Below are 19,688 nucleotides of genomic sequence, written 5' to 3'. Positions count from 1 at the left end.
TGGAGATGGGTGGGCAGGGGGGAATAAAACAAAGGGGCAGCCTGAGTTGTGTGGATCTACGGGGCCTGGGTGGTATAGAAATGAATAGGTTACGGCAAAGACCCAGATACAAGCATTCCCCACATAGGGAATGTACAGGGAACTTGTCATAGGCCACTACCACATCAGACACAGTTTGCTTTGCTTGTTTCAAACCTTTGATAGTGTAACAACATAGAACATAGGTTGCTCTCACCAAGGACAAGACCCAAAGCATATAGATAGCGTGAGGCTAAACCCGAAGCAATCTCCCCTTTAGAGTCTGTTTCTATGGACTCAGCGTCAGGTCAGGGAGAGATCTCTCCCTCGTAGAGGTTCCAGAGCCTTGTGGTGTTGCAGAAATGTGGCAGATAATCCCACTGGCTGATGACCAGAGCTGAGGATCTGCAGCTTTTCCTTACCTTCATTGGCACAAACTTCCATCTCACTCCTTCTACTACTGCTACTAGCAGCTCAATCCCATTCACTGGACTGAGGCCATGTGACCATTGAACCTAAGGTCATAGGCCTGAGAAGAGGCCGCGGCACTCACCCAAGATCCACGTGGCAAAACCCTACTGATCTAAAAGTGATGACCTACCTTGAGGATAGGTCATCAACATTTTAGTCTTGGAAAACCCCTTTAGTTTAGTATTTTGCTTTCTTCCCAGTTGACCATTGTATTAAAAAAAATGAAATAGTAGTCCAAAACAACTACCCAAGCGATGTAGGTAGAAAAGCCGAAAATTGTACAATAAGGTTGAATTCACATACAGTAGCTTTATTGCAGAAATTTCTGCGACTGAATTCAGGCCTGAATAGGTTGCTTCCACAGCCAACACATGAATTTCTATAAACCCATTCAGATGGGTAGGAAAGTTGCAGAAATTTCTGCAACAAAGCTGCTGCAAGTGAATCCCCCCTACTAGGCCATCAAAAAATAATCGCTCCATAAATTATTTACCAAACATTTAATTAAACCTCCAAATTATTTAGCAAATTCCAATCTGAAGTCCCAAATAATGTATAATATATGATTTGGTGGTGTCTGTGATTTACACATCAGATCTCGAAGATGTAATGAGATTCATATATAACAGGGACTGAATATGTAAAATGAAAATAGGGGCCCTATAGCACTGCTACCTCATGCAACTATCACCCTTCTTCCCCCAAATTCCAAATAATGTTGCCCAAGGAGAGAAGAAATGTTCTCACGACCCATTAGGATGGAATCAGCCAGGGATCCCATCTGCTTCTATGTCATGTAAGCTCTTGTTTTTAATACTAGGTTGTGTCTCTAATAACTTCATGTGCAATGTCTCTAATACTCTATGGATTATGTTTAAAAAAACATCCAGGTCCCAGAAAATCCATTTGATAGATATTTTAGGTTGTGGCCACATAAGAACTTTTGTCATGGGATTACTTCTAGCGTTGTTCCATATCAACAATACATCCTTCTAGTTCATTGTTTATATTACTTTTGTCCACTATTTGCTTTATTGTTTTTAACATTATGTTATTATAGACAAATATCTATTTCCCGTAGTTTGAGTGGAAAGCAGTTTCAAAACGTGAAGTGATCGAGAACCATTATCCAACTGTACAGACTAAGTGCCTGTTCTCTTGGTAAACTAAGCTGATACCACTGGACAAACAGGCTGCATTCAAAATAAGAAAAAGAGTGGGTTTTCCAAAAAAAATCAGCCAATATCACCATGAGAAGATGCATTCAAGTTCGAAGGTCTCCTAATTTTTCTTCTCGAAAATAGAAGTGGATAGATACGTGGGACACATTTTAGAAGACGCCGGTATTCTTTGGGGATGAGTGAGACAGATGGCAGCATGGTCCAGTACACAGGACCCATGTGACAGCCGCTGGACTTAGAAGTGTTACAATACTTAAAATGGTGACGCTCACATTCCAAGAACATCGTATAATCGTCCATTTTCTTCACTTGTGTGGGATGACACCGATCTACATTCTTCAGTTAAGTGAGACAAGCGATGAAGATGCCATAGACATGAAAAATGTGCGTTTATGTGTGCAACAGTTCTAAGAAAGCTAAACGTCATGTGAGAATGAACCAAAGGAGCCTCGGCCACGCACCAGCAACATGATTGTGCAAATGGAGCAATTGGTTATGGAGGACCGCCAGTTGACTATGGAAGAGATTGCCTGCAAAGTCAACATATCCTACGTGAAGACCTAAACATGTGTAAAGGTTCCTTCTGGTGGGTGCACCGATTCATCAAGAAAATGCTCCTGCTCATCGGATGACCCTTATTCAGGTGTTTCTTCATTACCACAACTTTGAACTTGTTACTCGAGTTCCCTACTCACCTGAACTTACACCTCACAATTTTTGGCTTTTTCCAATGATAAAGGTTGTACGTTTTTCAGTCGTGCCTTTCTTCCATCAGCAAAAGCTAAAGAAGCATTAATAGCGGCCATGCAATTATGATGTCGATATTGTGAAAAATTTGTACGTCAAGAGGGAGATTATGTTTAAAAGGGACAATACTTTCAACTATCTGAAGTAGGTTTTAAAAAAAATTTGGAGACCTTAGAACATGAATGGCCAACAGTGCCAAAGACTAGTGCATCAGAATCATTAGCTTCCACCTGCCTTATTCCTACACCATACCAAAGAACTTGCAGCCATTAGCACCCCGACCCCTGGGGACCCTGACCCGAGGTATATCTACATACCCTTTTAGGACATATGGAAATGGGTTGAGTAGATAGGATGCTTCTACAGTATTTCCTCTTGTTACTAAGATTACCATCATTATAATAATTATCATTAGCTTCACATGGGGTTGTCTGCCCCTTGCCCCTTATGTGATTAGGCCTTTTATCATGTCAAAGCCTAGGCCTTTCCGAGCTTTCTCTAGGGGCCCCTACAACCATATATGTTCATAATAAACATAAAATGAGAACAATTGGCTTTATTAACAAAACACATAACTTTTTGCATGAACTTACAGCCCATGGTGCAATTGGTGGGGTCAGGATTTTAGATGAGCCTGAATTGGAGGGCTGGTAGCAGTGTTTACACCCCAGTTAACTTACATCATTATCACACTATGTTTGTCATTGGTATCAGTTTTAATTCTGGCCTGCGGCATTGGCTTCCCCAGGAACTAGTGCAAGGGTCTATTCCGGCAATGCTAATTCTAGATCAGCCAAAGAGGAAGAAAATAAATCTGGTATAATAATTGTGCCTGTTGCTTTAGCATAGGTTTGATCTAGTAAACCTTCACTTATATATGAGGGAACTGGGTTATCAGCACATCCAGAAGTTGAATCCATAATTTCCTTTCTTGTTTTTATAAGTGGAAGTCATTCCGCAAGCAAGAAAGCAGGAAAATGTAAATAAGAAAAGTGTATTTTCATCAGTGTTACTTTTTGTATTTTGGGATGTCCATAATATCAAGCTAGTCTTCATCTTTGATGCTGTTCATATGGGCCTATAAAATATTTGTGGATTCTAAAATCACAGTGAACTATTTTTATGTATTTTGTGGTTGGAAATCACTCATTGAAGTCTATAGAGAGTGTTCAAAATACACATGCATTCATGTCATTCATATTTCGAAGTCCTGTATAATTGAATTTTCTGCCTAGACCCTAGCACATCAGTATTAGAGATCTGTAATATATATGTAAAACCATTATGACATACTGCTATAATATGATCAGTAACATGGACTTACTGCGGTTTACAAATATGCTCATATGAAACTGACTAAGACCACTTTTACATAGATGTATTTTGTATCAGTATGTCAGCCAAAATCAGAAATGGAATACAAGCAGAGAAAAAAGTATAATGGAAAGATACCTCTTCCTTCTGTTGGACGCACTCCTGGTTTTGACTTAAAACGGTCACTAACTTTTCAAACAACTTGTGCTTATAGGAAAGCAAATGTGATAACTATCTAAATTGCAATTTACTTTATTTACCAAAATGATGTTTTTGTGCTGAAAAATCTCACTAAAGTGATGGCGACTAGGGGTGCCCCTTCCACCTAACTTGTTCTCTACTGCTTGCTGTCAAGTGTGTTCTGGAAATCGCAGAACAAGAAGTGAAGGAAGCAGATGAGTCATTGTGCTCATTAAAATCTAGGAAAACAGAGAGGAGACGGGAGGATCAGGTACAGTAGGAGACACTCAAATGGACGTGCTGGTAGAGCCAATGGTGAGTTATCTGCTGCTATTTATTAACATCTCCACTGCTCTGTACCACTGTACACTGTCCTACAGGATGATGTTATATCTCTGTGCTTTACAGACAGTTAAAGACCAGATTCTGTGGTTGTCTGGCACAGTGTATAGAAGGCAGCATAACAGGGTGCTCCTCCCACCAGTTCTTATCAGATATATACCCCACAGAGGGCAAAATGGGGAATGTACAGGATACAAGTCATATAATGACCATAAGTAGTGCTATTCTTTATGTAATTTGAAAAGTCATTTGAAAAATTAGGTGTGCTTTTTGCAGTGTATTCAAAACTTGGCAACCCTTTAATGATTTACTGCTATTATTTTATAATACTGATCCAGGGATCCATCCACTTACAAGCACGGAGTCAGGAATAATTTTTCCCGCCTTTATAGCAAGTTGATCTTTGCAATTTAAGGTTGTTTTTTTTTATCCTTTGAATATCAGGGGTAAGTAATTCTAAGAAGTTGAAATGATAGTCTTTAGGTCTTTGTCAGCCTACTAACTAGGTAACTATTTTACTTTTTTACTAACTATATTTACTTTTAGTTATGGATATAAAGATGAGCCTGTAATGTCTAAGAATTAGAAATGTCATGCCGCTCTGCAGCTTTTGACAAGATTCTCAAATCTAAAGAAAGCTATTTCAATTAAAACCTCATGATACAAATACACGTTTTAGAGTAGGTGTTTCCCCTTGAAACTCCATCTTTTTCTGGAAGAACAAAAAATCCACCGTCCCATGCATGCTCAGGTTATCTGGTGTATGATCTCCACACAGTGCTTCCTTTTTCAGTGTCCGTGCTGCTTAGCAACACCAGATTAATTACTAATGAGAAAACCGGAGCCTTTACAGTATGCAGCCCTGCGCTGCGAATCTCTCGGAGCACAACCTCTTCTCATTGTTACCTTCACTTTGTCTGTATAGTTTTATGAACTGCCAATACTTACTTAGTTAATGATGAGTAGAAGATTCTAAAATGTTATATCTCCTATTCAGCACTGGAATACGGTATTGTGTGTTTTGCTGTGTTTCATTTAGTTTCATTTTTAGAGCAAAAACCTGTTCACATCCAAAGTTTACATTGCCCATAGAAACATTGCACCTGCCACTAGGTTTTCCATATGCAACGGCTGAGCAAAGCGCGCCAAAGTGAGGGAGACCATGAGGGTTGCAGAAGAGTGGTCACAGGTGGCTTTATGGTCCCTCTAGACAGTGGCGCCAAAGGTGCTGTGCTCGGGGGTTGTGCAGCAACCCAAAGAATGTACCGTGGTACACTTACTGCAAGGCCTGTTTTGTCACTGATGACGCCAGTACTCCAACCGGGACTCTTGGGATGGAATGCCGATAAAATAAATGAGACAAGTCCAGTAGCTTGTGGTAGTAATCTGGGAGTATGCAGATTTACTAAGCGGAAGTTTAAAACAGTTCAAAATCTACAATACAGTACTTGGGGGTGGTACAGAGATATATAGCAGTATGCAGATTGAATGCATTGTAGACTACAGCAATATTTAGTTGTGTAGAAACTGACTTCAACACTCTCTCTCTCCTTTTTCTTTTCTATTTCTCTGATGCTGAACTGAAACTGATTCAGAAAGACAATTCCCCACTAGTTGCTCTAACTGAAGCAATGAGTGAACTGATTAAAGTGTAGATGAAGCACAGTGTAACATGGTTGTTGAACGAATCCTGGCTTTGAATTCACTGGGTAGTTTTCAGACTCACTGTTTTGGTGAAAGACCGACCTCTGAAAGATCCTCCTCCTCTCTGCTGTAGATCACCAAGGGAGCGGAATGAATCTTCGCTCAACCTTGTGAAGACTGGGAATATCACTGTTTTCTCTCTGGCAAGAGTACCTTCTCCTCTCCGACATGACCTAACTACAACCTCTCCTCTCTCACTTCTGGCTGCATCTCTCTAACTGCTCCCTGACTCCTCCTTTTATCTCCTCTTCTCTTTCCCGCACTTTCTCAACTCCTCCCACTCTGCATAGGGACTTGTGTTGTTGCTTTCCCGCCCTTGGACTTTGCACCAGTGAGAATGAAGCTGACTATCAGCCAGTAGGACACCAGCTGACATCAGGGCTAAGCTTTAGGCTTAGTAGAGGAAGGGGAGAAACAGAGTTTCTCAGACGTACAAGACCTTCTATTTTAAGGATGGCACATAAATAGGTGAGACAGGACAAGTGTTGCTGTGAATGTTCTATAGGACCCGCTTGGTCACTACACATATACCAATTTTTAACTACAAACCCATTGAGAGAATGCAATAGTGCCGCATATATGTGTCATATATGAAAGACTACTTCATTGCAATAGTAGTGTCCCATGCCCTACATAATAAAAGATCACATATAAATACATGCCAAATGGTAGCGAGGATTGCTAACTAGAGTTGAGCGAACGTACTCTGCCGAGCTTGATGCTTGTTCGAGTATTAGCATACTCGATGGTGCTCTTTACTTGAACAAGGATCACGCCATTTTCGACCCCGTCCGAGTTTTTGGCTCTTCTCCCCTGTGATGTGCCTGTTTTGGCCCCTCCCTGCCACTACGCAGCGCACGTCAATGGCAAATTTTTTGTCAGAGAGAGAGAGAACCAAGAAAAAAAAAGCTCGGGACCCGGCGTCCCACATACAAAAATGCTCGAGTCTCTCATTGTAGTCAATGGGGTTCGTTAGTTGAGTAGAGCTCTTAAATTTTACGAAAAGCTCGACTCGAATAACGTGGACCCGAGCATTTGCGTGCTCGCTCATCTCTGTTGCTAACCTAATTTTTTCTTTTTTTTCCCTGGAAAACTGATGCAAAAATCATGGACAGCAAAAATATTTTATGGACATATTGGTAAAACATAGTGACTCTTAAAGATGACATGTGATATACACAGAAGGTACATTCACTAAGGATTTTAGACCAGTATTCTGGCATAGAAAAGTTGCAAATTTTGGTGCAAATCTTGTGGCTTTTCTGCTTTGAGCGCTGGCCTCACTACTTTCATGAAAAGCAAGCAGGGCTTGTTGAGAGGTTAGAGACTGGTGTCAATTACACCAGAAATCTATGCCATTTCCTAACTGGCGTAACATTCTATGTTGGCACATGGAGATGCTGAGATGTGACTAATATATGAAGAGGCATGTACCTGTTGCATCATGTGCGGGCAAAAATTATACTAAGACAAGGGTGTTGGAGATATCGGCTACAGTAAATTTCCTACAGGATGGCTATGCGAAAATTAACACAGTAGCAGCATTTGTTCTGAACAAAAAGGTCGGGAAGGTATCATTTCTCCTTAAGGAGAGCACCCAGAAGGTGTGAGGAGACTTATAAGGTCACATAAAGATAACAGGTTATCAGCAGCACAATCCAAACACCTCAGCGGATGGGCAACGATGCAAAGTCACAGAGGACCAGAATTCATGGACACAATGTGCAAACCATAAAGTGAATGTGACAGCATCCAGGGTGCGCTAAAAACAAGGTCTGTAGTCTTCCATAAACAGCAGGAATGATTCGACCAACAGGTCTTTAACAGGCTTAAAAAAACATATGTATCACATATATATAGTAAATAGTATAAACCAATTAACCACTCAGAGACAACCTTCACAGATGTGTGAAAATGAAACCCACATAATTTTTTATGTGCCAGAAAATCGGCCATCTAAACGAACGCATTGCACTCCAACGCTTCAGATGGTCGAGATTTTCGTCCGACGTTTTATCGCTGCAAAATAGCCGCGATAAAGCGTTCACGTGAATAAGGCCTAAGTGATATACAGAGTACCTGTGATAGTTTGGAAAGAGTCAGGTCCACTGAGTGAATACCTCAGTGTGTAAGCCCTCCAGCCAGAGTTAAATGTTGATTTTCTTGTGCCACTATTAGGCCTTATTCACATAAATGTTTTATCGCAGCTATTTTGCCACGATAAAACGTTGGCCGAAGATTGCGATCATCTGAAGCATTGGATTTCGTTGTTTTCGTTCAGATGCCCAATTTTCAGGCGCATAAAATCGACTGGACAGACAAATTAGCACCTAAAGTGCTGATTCTGGACGGCCGCTTTTACATGTGGCCGGAAAACATAGGTCATGTCCAGCCTCTCCCACTCACAGAGATGGCAACCCTCTTGATCTGGTTTTCCTCCGTTTCTGCTCTATTTCTCACTTCACTTATTCCCCTCCCCTGCTCTTGGACCATAACTCCCTATCTTTGTCTGTCAAGCACCCTAGCATCTTCTCAGACCCTTGTACCCACCATACGTACAGGAACCTTCAGACCGTTCACAACCCAAACGTCGCTGAGACCCTACAGTTTTCCCTGTCTCCTATATCTCTCCACTCTTGCCCTGACCTCGCCTCCACACATTACAACACATTCTCAAACGTGCCCACGGCAACCCTGGCTCACACCTCAAACACGCTTCATCCAGCGGTGCTCTAGGTGTGCTGAACAACTGTGGAGAAAGTCACAAAGGTCCGCAGATTTTCTCCACTTCAAAGTCATGCTGAGAACCTGCAACCTAGCCCTCCACCCCGCCAAACAAGTCTATTTTATCTCTCGTCTCCCTCACTATCCCACAACCCTAAACAACTCTTTAACACTTTTCATTCTTTCTTCAGCCCTAAACTGCAGCCCCCAGTGACGGATCTCAGTGCTTAAGAGCTGGCTGCTTACTTCAAAATGAAAATCAATGACACCCAGCAGGAAGTAACCTCTCAATCCCAGACTATTCCCGACCCTACCTCTTCAGTACTGCATCTAGCTCTTGCTCACTCTCTGTACTCAAACCAATGACAGAGATAGAAGTCTCCAGATTGCACTCCTCTGCTCACCCCACCACCTGCGCTAGCGACCATCTTCCCTCACCCCACCTCCGGTCCCTCTTCCCGGTTGTCATCTCCCACCTCACCACTATATTCAACCTCTCTCTGACCTCTGGCATCTTCCCCTATTCATTCAAACATGCTATCATATCCCCACTGCTTAACCCCTTCCCGCTCCATGATGTACCGGTACGTCATGGGAGCCTGGTACTTCGCGTAAAATGACGTACCGGTACGTCATCGGGATAGCGCAAGATCATGGCTGACCTCGCGCTATCCCGCAGCGGGAGCCGGCTGTCAGTCACAGCCGGCGTCCCGCTGCAACAGCGGGGGGGCATCGGAGATGCGACCCCCGCTGTTAACCCCTTCCCTGCCGCGATCTAAGTAGATCACGGCAGGGAAAGAGTTCACAGAGGGAGCGTGCTCCCTCTGTGTCTCCGGCCGGCTCTCCCGATGTCATCGCGAGAGCCCGGCCTGTCACCATGGCAACAGGATGCCAGACACCGGCGTCCTGTATTGCCAATGCCTATGATCGCTGTATAAGCGATAAGGCATGGCAGAGCAGTAGCTCTGCCATGCCTTATGACAGCGATCATAGGTACAGTGCTGTAAGTCCCTCAGAGGGACTCAAATAGTGAAAAAAAAAGATTTAAAAAATGTAAAAAAAGGAAAAATGTCAAAAAAAATGTAAAAAACCCCCCTTTTTTATGCTTTTTCTAATATTAGCATAAAAAAAGGTAAAAAAAAATTTAAACCCCACATATTGGGTATTGACGTGTCCGTAATGACGCGTACAAAAAGTTGAACATGCTTTTTATTTAGTACAACAAAAAGCGTAAAAAAAAACGCTAAAAAATAGAGGCAAAATGCACAAAAAATGCAATAAAAGTGATCAAAAAGGCTGTACATTCCCCAAAATGGTACCAGTAAAAACTACAGCTCATCTCGCAAAAAATAAGCCCTTATAGAGCTCCGCACATAGAAAAATAAAAAAGTTACAGGACTTTGAATGCAGCTATAGAGAAAAAAAAAAGATTTCCAAAAAAAAGGCTTTTTATTGCAAAAAAGTGTAAAAACCTAAAAAAAATATAACAATTTTGGTATCGTTGTTACCGTACCGACCCGCAGAAAAAATTTAGTGTGTCATTTATGCTGCATGATTAACTCTGTAAAAAGAAAAAAAAATCTATGTCAGAATTGATGCGGTTTACTCCCGCCTTATAAGCTATCTCTCAGAAATCTCTCTTCTTGACCCCCTACAGTCCGGCTTCCACATTCTACTCTCAGCAAAATCTGCCCTGACTAAAATGTCAAACGACTTCCTGATGGCCAAGTTGAAAGGTGACTACTCCCTACTGATCCTCCTTGACCTTTCCGCAGTGTTTGATACTGTTGACCACAAACTTCTCCTCAATATGCTTCGCTCCATTGGCCTAAAGGACACTGCTCTCTCCTGGTTCTCCTCCTACCTATCTGACCGCTCATTCAGCTTATCCTTTGCAGGTTCTACCTCCCCTTCTCTTCCCCTTGCTGTTGAGGTCCCACAGGGCTCAGTCCTCTGCCCCCTCTTCTTCTCCATCTACACACCCCCTATTGGACAAACCATCAGGAGTTTTGGCTTTCAGTACCATCTCTATGCTGACGACACCCAGTTATACAACTCCTCCCATGACATCACAGCACCATTCCTTCAGAATGCCACTACTGTCCAGCTGCTACTCGGTCGCCTCTACCCTGTGCCAGACACTACACTGGCTGCCTGTCATTACAGAATTCAATTTAAACTCACTACCCTCATCCACAAAGCGCTTCACAGCACCGCGCCACCCTACATTGCCTCCCACATCTCAATCCACCACCCAGCCCGCACCTCTGCTTCGCTAATGAAATCAGATCAAGTGCTGCTTTAATCTGAACCTCTTGTTCCCACCTCCAAGACTTCTCCAGAGCAGCACCAGTCCCCTGGAACACGCTACCCAAACTATCCGGGCAATCCCCGACATACAAAACTTCAGGCGTGCTCTAAAACCGCACCTCTTCAGGAAGGCATACCATATCCCCTAAACCAAACCCCTCTGTACTCCGCCTGATAACCCGCTCCCTGTCCTACCGACTGTAATCCCTGCTAGCCGTAACCAACCACCCCCTGCAGTCATACTGATACAGCCCCCTTCCCCCCAACCCCCCGCATGCTGCTCAGGCGAGTACACAGTTACTCGATAAGACTGCTACTCGATCAAGTAGAAGCCTTAAACGAGCACACTCGCTAATCTCTAATTACAATGCTACTGCCACACATGATCATATTGCATACATTTTGAGACAGAGCATCTCCCACTCTCTTATATGGGCAGAGCCAAGAAATATGGAGGGCACTCGTCCTAGAGCCTCCACCTACTAGTGGACCAGAGGGGCAACCACTTTCCAACCTTCCTGAAGTGATGCCTGGCGGTATTGAGATAAAAACGCCTCCTGTCCGCGGGGAAATCACATGTTGTCAAGTGCAATATTGGGCTGTGATTCACCCTTGTGAAATAAGCCTTAGGCTCTGATCACACCATATTCAGTATGAATGCATAGCATATACTCTATGAAGATAAACCAGCATATATACCAGATATATACATAGAGTTATAGTTATGTTTCCTAATGTATGTTAAACAGGTGTCCTTAAAGGGGATGTCTCGCGGCAGCAAGTGGGGTTATACACTTCTGTATGGCCATATTAATGCACTGTGTAATATACATCGTGCATTAAATATGAGCCATACAGAAGTTATTCACTTACCTGCTCCGTTGCTAGCGTCCCCGTCTCCATGGATCCGTCTAAAATCGCCGGCGGCTTGCTTTTTTAGACGCGCTTGCGCAGTCCTTTCTTCTGGTCTGAGCACGAGCCGTTTCAGCGTGCTCGCTGCTACAGCTCTTCTGCGCATGCGCAGACGAGCTGTAACTTCTCGGGAGCGTGCTGGAGCGGCCATTCTGTACCATCCTCTGTTAGAGGAAGGTGCAGAGCCGCCCAGCTGTCTGGAGAAGCCGCCCAGCTGTCCCGCCGTCCTGGTAAGTGATGGGCCGGGGGGGCTGCCGCTGCGCCGGGGGCAGGCTGCGCCGGGGGGGGGGCTGCCGCTGCGATGGGGGGGGGCTGCCGCTGCGATGGGGGGGCTGCCGCTGCGATGGGGGGGGGCTGCCGCTGCGATGGGGGGGCTGCCGCTGTGCCGGGGGGGGGGGGGGGGCTGCGCCGGTTACCTGCTGCCTGGCGGTGGGTGACTGGTCGGCCGTGTTCACTCCAGGGGTCCGGTTGGCGGCTGCGTGGCGGCTGGTTGTCAGGGAGACACAGCTGGTAGCGTCTCAGGAGCACGCACGTCGGGCTACAGCAAGCGACGGGAAAAGAGCTGGCGGCCATCTTGGGAAAATTTTTATAAGTTGCTGAAACGCTGGGACGGTAAGTACAAACCAGCTAGAAAAGTCATTTACAGGGGGGCTTAGTAATGTTTGCTTAATTAGGGGGACTGGGCAAAAAAAAAAAATCCACTCCTGCCTCGAGACATCTCCTTTAAGGCATACAGTATGTATGACTTGTGTATGTCAATATACCTTTTTTTTAGCTTCATTGGAAAACATAGAGTTGAATATGTTGGCATATACAGGGCCATTTCACAAAAAAACATATACCACACGCTAAACCTTATTTTGTTGGAGTCTCTGGCAGATGAATGCAACTGTATGACAATTATATTCAACTAGGCATATGCCTAGCATATATATTGGGGGGTTATTTTCTGGCATGCACATAATACAACACGGTAAACATAGGCTTAGTCCACTATACATTTTATAATGATATGAAGAGTATAAAATAGAAGAAGTTGTCGTTTTGCTGCAAAACATGGCATGCAGTTACATCTCAGGCAGATATCATTAGAGTAGTGGTGTGATTAGATGAACAGTCTTACCACCTGAGGCCCTAAAAGTGGTTCCCCCCTTGGCCTATAAAAAGGCTCTCAGAGGCTCCTTGTGTGTAGTGGACCTCTTGTTTGACTTGTGTAGAACTTCTCGAGCACTATACATGGAGAGGAGGCACATTATTGGAACGCGAGAAGCTGGATGGTCGTATCCATGAATTGTCCACCACCTGGGCTGTTCTGACCAGACTGTTAGGAGGTGTTGGGAACAGTGGATGAATGAGGGCACACAAGGTGACCGGGCTCAGGGCACCTTCAACAGACCACTAGCGGTGGTCTGATTGTCTGACCAACTATTTCGTCCAGAAACAGATAGCGCCATCGTTACACCCCGTTTCTGTCAGAACCATTTTCAGGCACTTGGCTGAAGGAGATTTGATGTCACGGTGCCCATTACATGTACTGCCTTTGACACCCACTCACCATCGCCTCCGTTTGTAGCAGTGTTGTGACAAAAATGGACGCTACAGAGTGGAGCTGGGTTGTCTTCAGCAACAAATCCAGGTTTACTTTGGGTGCTGACGACGGCCCTCTTTGCGTCTGGAGACCTAGGGGTGAGCGCCTCAACCCTGCCTTTGCTGTGGACCTGTACACTGCCCCCACTGCTGGTGTGATGGTCTGGGGGGGCATCGCATACGTCAGTCGGTCACCCCTAGTAGTGGTATGAGGGACAATGACCGCTCAGCAATATGTTCAGGACATCCTGCAGCCACATGTGTTCCTCTCATGGCGGCTTCCAAGAGGTATTCTCCAGCAGGATAATGCTCGGCTGCACACACAAGGGGGTCACAGGAATATCTGTACAATGTTGTCACACTTCCATGGCCCACCGGTCATCCAATGCTTTTTCTTGACAATCAGTGTATATATATATATATATTGCATTTATCATTTTCTTAGGTTTCTACGCAGCTGCCTGACACTTATTTCTGCCACTCAGTTGATTACAAGAAGGTTTTTTTTAGATTTTGTGAATTCCCTTACTTTCTTTAGTTTAGTGAACTCGGATACGATTGTTCTAGTTCTTATTAATTCTTACTGAAATGTATTGATTTGAGGCCCATTTAGACATGACAATTATCGCTCAAAAGCCATCTTTTGAGCGATAAACATTGTGTGTAAATGTGCCCATCTTTCACTGTTCTGCCAAACGATGAATTTCAGTTCTGCCTGAAATCCACCGTTTGGCAGAAGAGCTGATAAGAAGGACCGTGCGCTGTGTTCTGCCCGGGGAGCGCCGATTAAATTGTCTCAGCTGTCAGCCCTGTGGCAGAACAAAGGGAATGTAAGTGGGGAACAGCGGGTGATCTGTTCCCTGAATACAGCTCCTGGCAGCTCACACACTACTAATTGGTACTAATAGGCATTAGCACCAAGTAGTAGTTTATGCAAAGTAATTGCTCAAAAGCCATCTTTTGAGCGATCATCTTGTGGTGTAAATGCACCTTAAGTTTTACCAAGATGAGTAGCTGAATAATCAATTAATCATCCAGTTTCAATTGCTCATTCATGTTGGAGATGGAGACAAACAAGTAACCTGCAGTATGGGTACAGTGCCATACAGTAGTCACCACCCGGCTAGGTTGTGGCAGCTACTGTATGTAGCCAATAGTTTTGCTAGTTATGTAGGGCTGTGCAGCTGACTAATTAATCACGTGTTAATTAGCTGTAAGTTGCTAATGACTGTGCAGTTTGCCTAAAACCATACTGCTATTAACAACTTAGGCCTCATTCACACGGGTGACGGGTTTCCACGCTGGCTGCATGAACAAGAATAACTGCGATCAAGTTGTGGCCGAAATTTGCATTTTTTGCAGCTGCAGCATATTAGCAAATAAATGCATCGCAGAAATACATCGCAGCCCGGAAATCCCTCATCAGCACAAATCCTCTGTATGGCTTCTATTAGTTAAATAGAGCCAGCTGCCATGTTTTGGCAGCATTGGTCGCTGCTAAACTCCCTTTTTCGACAGCTCCCATAGTAGTCTATGGGAGTCGCCAGTGTATATCAGCCGAAAGATAGGGCAAGACCAATCTTTTCTGGCTGCGTATGACATTGGCAGCTTCATTCGGTCACTGATGTTCTATCCTTTCCGCCACAGCATTTTTATGCGGATAAAAATCGGTCCTCTGAATGAATGCATTGGAAGCCAATGCTTCAGATGGTCTTGATTTTATATCGTGGCTAAATCAGCCATGTAAAACGCTCGTGTGAATGAGGCCTGACAGTCAGTGAAGTCTTAATAAATTAGTCAACCACATGGATCTGCATCACCAGTGGAGTGGTCAACCCTAAAACTACAGTTCCTTGACATATCTACTCATTTCTGTTGCTATGTAAGTTAATGAAGTTTAGCAGAAACATCCCGTAGAGCGATGCCGGCTCCCAGTCACTGTGTTGGGCTACGATAAGAGAGTGTTAAAAGATGTTCCGGAATGAGGTGGATGTTTCCCGTGTCCTCGATAAGTGGACCTGTATCTCCAATTAGTGCTTACTGTAGGGAGGTACCGATAACACTTTGTCTCATGTAGTTAAAAGTCATCGTCAAAGTGCGGACGTTCCTCAACTGCAGCAATTCTAAAAATGTAACTTACCAGCTGTCTAAGCAGAAAGCACATCCTAGACGGCCTCCATGTGTACAGGGTACAGATATACTGTGGAGATGGTGCAGAAATACTGTGGATTATGGCCTTTGCATTTCAAACCGCGGAATCTGCAGCATTTCAGCACTACTTCATTCGCTCGTTCATACAATGAATCGGCTCGTTTAAAAGGGCCCTAAATCCATAATAAGTGATTTAGATAATAAACTTGTTAAAGAATTGCTAAATATGCAGATATTGTGTATAATGTATTCTTTAATGTGACATCAAAACTGGAGGCAATTTGAAAGCAGTATTCCCCGTATGCGCAAAAAAGTAGGACCTGCTATATTTGCTGCATATTTGGGCCCCATAGAAGTCTATGAGAGGTGCGCGAATATGCAGACAATACCTGAAAATCACTGCGCAAAACTGTGGGGCAAAGAACATATCTGGAGTCATTAGGCTAAACAGGTTGTTGTTATCACAGTGCCACTACAGGGTGACACCATGACTGTCATCATGTGACGCTGTGCCCTTTTATATCCTGCAATGTTTGCAGATGGTAGTGTACTGTTACCCCTAATATTAACATATGAAATAGCCTGCGCACATTGCAAAAACTCCACCACAGGCGGCATATTGTCTGTAGTCAAAAATCTGCAATGAATCCATTACAATATCGGCATGTTACACACACTTTTGCTTCGGATTTTGCTGCGGACTTGCTGCAGATTTCACCCCCTGGCTATCTACAGTGATAATAATTTCACATCCACATCACAGGTCGCTTTACGGATTTTTTCTACAGCATGAGTTTATTCACATGAATGTTTTTATGCAGCTATGTAGCCACATTTTTGTGCCCAGCCGAAAAATGGTAAAACATCACACCCAGCCGTGAGAATGGACAAGAAAACACTAATTAAGCTCGAGATTTGATTGCGGAAAATCGTCCATTCATGCGAATTAATGGAGTGCACAAGCGAACGTAAAAACGCATACGCTCTTGTAATGGAGCCCTGTGAAAGAGATTTCTTGTAATCCCATCTACTTGGCTTTGGTATTTGTTTTGTGCAAATTTGAGGCACAAAATCTGCTTTGTCTATGTGTGAATATACTGTATTAACTTTTTCCACAACTGTGCATGCGATTCCTAAAATCTCAGTAGAGCCGAACTATGAAAATGAATAATGTTCCCAAAAGACTGTCACGAAAAATGGCATTTACTGTCCGTCACATGACTGTAACTCACCTCCAAAGTAAATCAAGGACCTAAAAGTTGCAAGAAAACTTGTAAATAAGTATCACAAGCAAAACACAATAAGAAATGGCAATTGTATCTGTGATGAAGCAACACCTCCTTCCATAATAACCTGGGACGTGAGAACGAGCCCGGCAGCTGCTGCGGTACATGTGCCGTATACATGTGACCAGCCCCATAACTCCTCCATATTACATATCCTCCTGTGCATTATTCCCCTCTTTGCCACTAAAAACTCACCGATCTGGAAGCACAGAGCGGCCTTCTGTATGTGCGGCTCCTGGCAGATTCATACAGTATTTCTAGTGTTTCTGAGCTAACAGCTCGCTGGGATTATTAATAGATCACCCACTCCATGGCGGTCCGCTGGCACATTCCTCGCCCTTCCAGCTGCCCCCTCCCCAGATTTTTAAAGTTGAACACACACAAACTTTTAGGCATCAGGAGAGTCCCATATGGCCACCGAGGAAAATGTAGCTGAAGTATTTGGGTCCCTTCACACAAGCAAAATTTGCACACACAATATGCAGAAAACAGAACGCATTCATTTCAATGGGTGTGCGTTCACAAGCAGGTATTTTGTGTGCACGATAGCGGCGCACAAAAAAAAGCGCAGCATGCTCTATTTTCCTGCGCAATTGTGCAGGAGAACAAAGAATCTGGCCGTGGCTGGGAGCATTGGTGCATATTTTATGGTGCACACAATTGCACACAAGTTGCGTGCGCAAAAAGTACAATAGAAAAGGCAGTTGCGTGCGCAAATACTCAACTTTTATTTTGCAAATACGCTTTGCTTGTCTGAAGGGGACCTTATTGTATGTATTTTCGTATTATTACAACCTTGTCGATTCACGATTGTTTAATAAGGTTTTTATTTCCCAGCAAGTACGTCCCAGCTTCATTAGTATTGGGGCTTTTTCACACAGCAGTATTTTTCATCAGTCTTTTCTAAGGCAAAACCAAAAGTGGGTCCAAAATACGGAAGAAACACAAATCTTTGTATCATACCTTCTCTCTCCTGGTTTCGGCTTACTGCTGAAAAAAATGTCCACGTGCCTAAGGGCTCCTACCCACTTGCGTACTTTTTTACGCAATTGTCAATGGGACTTTCTAATGTTAAAACCGCATCGCACAAAACTTGCAAAGCACCAACTTACAATGCATTTTTAACATTAGAAAGTCCCATTGACAATCGCGTTAAAAAACGCAGCGTATCAAAACGTTAAAAAAAAAAACGCAAGGATGTTTTTGATTCAATACATTAAAATAGACAGTTATGAATTCTGAAATCACTTTTTATGGTCTGTTCACACTCCAAACAAAAACGTCTTGCATCACTGCTGTGAAATTGTGGACCTCAGGTGCGTGTTTCACGCGTGCTAGAGGATCGCAAGAGTTTCCCATTGATTTCAACGGGCAACATTACATCGCACCCACATGCACACCACACAGCATGTGAGTGCCTTCTGATGTCTCTAAGGGCTCAAAGAGATGAATGTGATTTTGACCAGTTTTGCAAGCGTGAAAATCACGCCCGCAAAAAAAACCAAAAACAAAACCATTGATTTCAATGGTTTCGTTTCGACTAGTGTGATTCTCGCGCGTTATTACTATGCACAAGAAAAGAAAGGCCTTGCCCTGTCTTTCTTGCATGTAGTTTTTATATGTGTAAGAAAAGATAGGGCAGGACTAGAGATGAGCGAACGTACTCGTTTAGGGCGATTTTGCAATCAAGCACCACTTTTTTCGAGTAACTGACTACTCGGGCGAAAAGATTCTGGGGGGCCGGGGGGCGGCGTGGTTGAGCGGGGGGTAACAGTGGGGAACAGGGGGGAGCTCTCTCTCTCCCCCCCCCCCCACTCCCCTCTGTAACCCCCCTCTCACCCCTGGCGCCCCCCCGAATCTTTTCGCCCGAGTAGTCAGTTACTCGAAAAAAGCGGTGCTCGATTGCGAAATCGCCCTAAACGAGTACGTTCACTCATCTCTGGGCAGGACCTATCTCTCTGGCTTTTTTTTTTTTTTTTACTCTAGCGCAATAGAGTGGAGTTTAGTCTAAAAAAAATAACACGCAAATACACTCCATAGCGACGACCGTATTTGTGCATGCACCTGTGTATTTAAGCCCTAAAGGTCCTATTGAAAACAATGGGCAAGCCGATTTTTAACCTCACAGCATCGCTCATGTGAATAATTTAAAAGGATGGAGTTTATATTCATGTGAGTTTTGTGCAAGATTCTCGCTCGTTTGCGTGCAGCCTCTCTGTATGGTACATAGTGGCAAGGGCGTAACTATAGGGTATGCAGGGGATACGGTTGCACCCGGGCCCAGGAGCCTTAGGGGGCCCATAAGGTCTCTCTTCTCCATACAGGGAGCCCAGTACTATGAATAAAGCATTATAGTCGGGGGCCCTGTCACAGATTTTGCATTGGGGCCCCAAATCTTCAAGTTACGACTCTGGGTATGGGTACAGATGGAGGGGGTGGAGAGCAGAACTTTTGCACCCGGGCCCCTGAGCCTTTAGTTACGCCCCTGCATAGTGGCATATGCTGGGAGATGCCTCAGCCGTATGTGCAGAAAGTAACCCCGTAACATGGTGTAAATAAAGGCAAAATATGACTTTGAACACTATTTACAGTTTATTAAAATAATAGAATCAGCATAGAAAGTCAAGCAACTTTGTTAATACATTGCATTACTTAGTGATCCCGCAATACTCTGCATGCTCAGCCCTGTGCGAGTGTGTGTGTCATGAAGTTACTGTAAGCTGTGCATGCATTTTTAGGAGCGGAGGCTGGGCGGCCCTGA

General features: G+C 43.9%; 1 protein-coding gene across 2 annotated transcripts in view; it reads right to left on the bottom strand.

The window, feature by feature from the left end:
* KLHL30 (kelch like family member 30) overlaps window positions 1–17,234 on the bottom strand; it is a 30,029-nt gene extending 12,795 nt beyond the window's left edge. The window contains exons 1-2 of one of the 2 annotated variants that reach the window (XM_066598304.1): window positions 17,123–17,156; window positions 16,874–16,893 (exon numbers count right to left, since the gene is read on the bottom strand). The gene's annotated coding sequence lies outside the window, so the exon portion shown is untranslated. Of the gene's footprint in view, window positions 1–16,873; window positions 16,894–17,122 lie in introns of both variants that reach the window. The other variant, XM_066598294.1, reaches the window with a different exon arrangement.
* Between the last annotated feature and the right edge of the window lie 2,454 nt (window positions 17,235–19,688).

The sequence above is a fragment of the Eleutherodactylus coqui genome, chromosome 1 (genome assembly GCF_035609145.1).
Source record: "Eleutherodactylus coqui strain aEleCoq1 chromosome 1, aEleCoq1.hap1, whole genome shotgun sequence".
In the NCBI taxonomy this organism is placed as follows: domain Eukaryota; kingdom Metazoa; phylum Chordata; class Amphibia; order Anura; family Eleutherodactylidae; genus Eleutherodactylus; species Eleutherodactylus coqui.
Note: the sequence above shows the minus strand (reverse complement) of the source record. Positions and strands in the feature narration are given on the sequence as shown.